This window comes from Sinocyclocheilus rhinocerous, unplaced genomic scaffold, assembly GCF_001515625.1.
Source record: "Sinocyclocheilus rhinocerous isolate Xijiao unplaced genomic scaffold, SAMN03320098_v1.1 scaffold27669, whole genome shotgun sequence".
NCBI classification, from domain to species: domain Eukaryota; kingdom Metazoa; phylum Chordata; class Actinopteri; order Cypriniformes; family Cyprinidae; genus Sinocyclocheilus; species Sinocyclocheilus rhinocerous.
In genome coordinates, this window is record NW_015666388.1 from 9,260 (window position 1) to 12,415 (window position 3,156).

The 3,156-nt window shown below is 32.5% G+C and overlaps 1 long non-coding RNA gene across 1 annotated transcript; it reads right to left on the reverse strand.

The window, feature by feature from the left end:
• Positions 1 to 1,354: 1,354 nt before the first annotated feature.
• LOC107732251 (uncharacterized) lies at positions 1,355 to 2,826 on the reverse strand. The gene is made up of 3 exons (XR_001638852.1): positions 2,737 to 2,826; positions 2,429 to 2,488; positions 1,355 to 1,822 (listed from the first exon to the last, which is right to left on the reverse strand). It is a non-coding gene; the product is annotated as an uncharacterized LOC107732251 (long non-coding RNA).
• Positions 2,827 to 3,156: the final 330 nt, after the last annotated feature.

Genomic DNA, 3,156 nt, shown 5'->3' on the forward strand with positions numbered 1-3,156 from the left:
TATAGAGAGGCATGTGGTGCTGCTGATGTAGAACATGGCTTGTTTACGAGCAGAGGAAAGCATGTGCATGTGTCATGGTCTTGTTGATAATGGTGGAAGATGTTGAACCAGTCATGTATCATGGACTATTTTTTGATGTTGTTGGTATTTTTCTGGGCCTTGAATGTGGTAGGACACTTGCTGTCTATGGAGGGTCAGAAAGCGGTTTTCAGTAAGCGGATTTTATCAAAAACGTTAATTTGAATGTTTCCTGAAGATAAACTAATGTCTTACAGGTTTGAGATTTGAAATGACATAAGGGCGAGTAATTAATCACAGAATTTTCATTTTTGGGTGAAGTATACCTTTTAGACGTATCGTTGTATAGTTGTGTATGCTATGCGGTTGCGTTGCACTTTATTCTGTAGTGTTGTTGAGGGAAGTAGATGAGTTATGTTTAGACGAAAGTATGCAAGTTTAGGAAGGTTTAAATTTGGTGTAATATGATCATTACAATTAATAGTGTACATGAACAAAAAGTTCATGACTGTGCATGAATGCACTAGATGTTGGGAAAAAAAATTAAATGGGAGTTGAATGTTTGGTAGTGCTAAAAACATTTTGATATGATACATACCTTTTGATTAGGTGGCATTGTTTTAATTTGAGCTATTATAAGTCCAGCACATTGTTGAGGTGGTTTGTGTGGGAAGGTGACTTCTGTGACGTCAATTGTGCTGTCACGATTGACGATGACGTCACATGTTTTGTCATCCGTCTGGCCTGCAAAGTTGAAAACAAAACAAAAAACATGATAAAAAAAAAGTAGTAATATAATATAAAAGTAGTAATATATTTTGTGAATGTAAATATACATGAACAGTATGTTATTATGTTAAAGAGTTGTTTTTTCACTATTTAAAGTGTTACATATGTGTATAAACATGTTGATGAGCCTCTCTGTTGACATCTGCACTGTAAACTTCGTATTGAATTGTTGCTTATAAATAGTAGATATGTGAAATTTACAGTGACTTTGACTGACTTTTAGCCAAAAACAGATTTAGTTTTATCCACTTTAAAAACATAGTAGTGTGATGTTTCTAATATCATCAATTTTTGTTTATAAAATAGTTTGAGAAAACAGATGCCCATAATATGAATTAAATTTAAACTTAAAAGATTTGTAAAAGATCCTAAATAAAGTTGTACAAAATCAATAAAAATGTGCAGAAATTGTGATTTAAGGATATTTATATTAAATCACATTTTCCTTCGGAACTATTTACTTTGAGCTCATTTTAATGAAAATCACAACATTTGTACAAATCTTTTTTATTTGAATAGTTAGTTTTGTAAAATCAGTTGTGTGGTACAATAAGAGTAAGGAGGGAGCTTTGTGAATGGTAAAGTTGTAAAAATAGCTTTTTAATACGTTTTAAAATTACTACTGTTGACAAACAATAACAACTGTAAGAAAGATAAAATGAAATGAAAGTGACTGCTGAAGAAAGAGGAAATTGAGTACTTATTTTTTCCGTGGCATTGTTAATCTTGACAGGTGTTTTGTTTCTTGCAGCCAGTGTTAATTGGTTGTGTTTCTCCGGCGAAAATACCACAGTGTTGTGGTATTGATGTCTGTCTATTTGAATTATAGCATTGAAGTACCGATGATTTTTTTGAGACATTTTAACAGGCGACACTGAAAGCAAGTAGCCTGTAACTGTCTGTGGAGGTTCATTCTTGTTAGCTTCTTTGGAATTCATCGTGTTGAAGTGATGATAGTAGTCACTGTGTAAGTGTTATTGACTGAAGTTGGTGAATACAAGGAGTCCTTATAAAGCTGAAAATGAAGAGGCACATATCAGAACCAGGTAGTTGTTCATAGTGCTCCATCATCACCAACATGTTAAGGAAATGACACAGAGCTGTAGCAAGAATTGACAATGTGTTTTTAAAATAATTATTAATATAATAAACAAGTAATTTTAAAAAGTAACAGAAGATGGCTGTCAGAAATTATTTAGGGTATATAAAGAGTAGAAATTAATAGAGTATACTGAAATGGATATAGTCTACTGAAAATAGTTGTAAATGAAGTTGCTGTTGGGTAGTGAGCTATATGAACCTCGTGGATGAGTGATGGCGAAATCACAGAGTAGGCCTATAGTGACAGTCTTTTCAAATGCTCTGACGGCAATCAAACATGGACACTACAATAAGAAATGATTTTGTTTCATACAGTTATTGATGGTTAATGTATAACGTTAGTTGTGTATGAATTTTAAGACCAAGCGGTTATTTTATTGTTTATACCATCTTTTAAAACAATAGTACGATCCTAAATGACTAGGATTTATTGTTTATTGTTTATATTAATTTAATCACTAAACTACAACAATAACCAAGATATGTCTTGCCTGCAACTTTGGAGTGAGATATTACGTACGTCTTCCTCTTGTTTTAGGTGGAAGTCATTGTTTCCATCATCTGCTATGGAGCGTGAAACCTTAGGATGCGAGTAATTATGACAAAAGACATCAGATTAAACTCAGAAAAACTGATTAATGCATTCTGTCCACAGTCTCCACAAAATGGTGAATGTAGGCTAGTCAGCATCGGCTTTGCCTGTACGTGTAGTGAAATAGGCTTATATCGTTTAAAAAAAATCTTTAATACACTTCTAAATGATTGTTTTGGTATATTATTTAAAGAGTAAAACACAACAACAGTGAATAATCCAACTATAGCTCTTACCTGCACGTCTGTTGTAAGATATTATTCTTGTTCCTTGTAGGTGTAATTGCGCCATTAATTAGGCAAGAAAATTCTGTTTAGATGAGATTTTCGCCATCTAGTGGTATGGAATGTGTAGCATTTTGGTTAGACTGATCATAAAACTAGGCTATAAAATTGAATACATATACTATATTTGATAACAGTCTTTTAAAAAACGTATTGAAAAAATTACAAATTACAAATCCAACTTGTGTACTTCAAATAAGCAAACAGCCACAACAGAACTAATGTTGATAGAATTAGCATTTTATGCAGAGCACTCCAAAACACGACTTCATTTGCTGTTATAAAACTTTTCAGTAATAGATGGCACTACAGTAAATGTATAAGCCCTTTTTGTTACACATGATTTCCTTACATTTTAAGTTGTTATAAGTT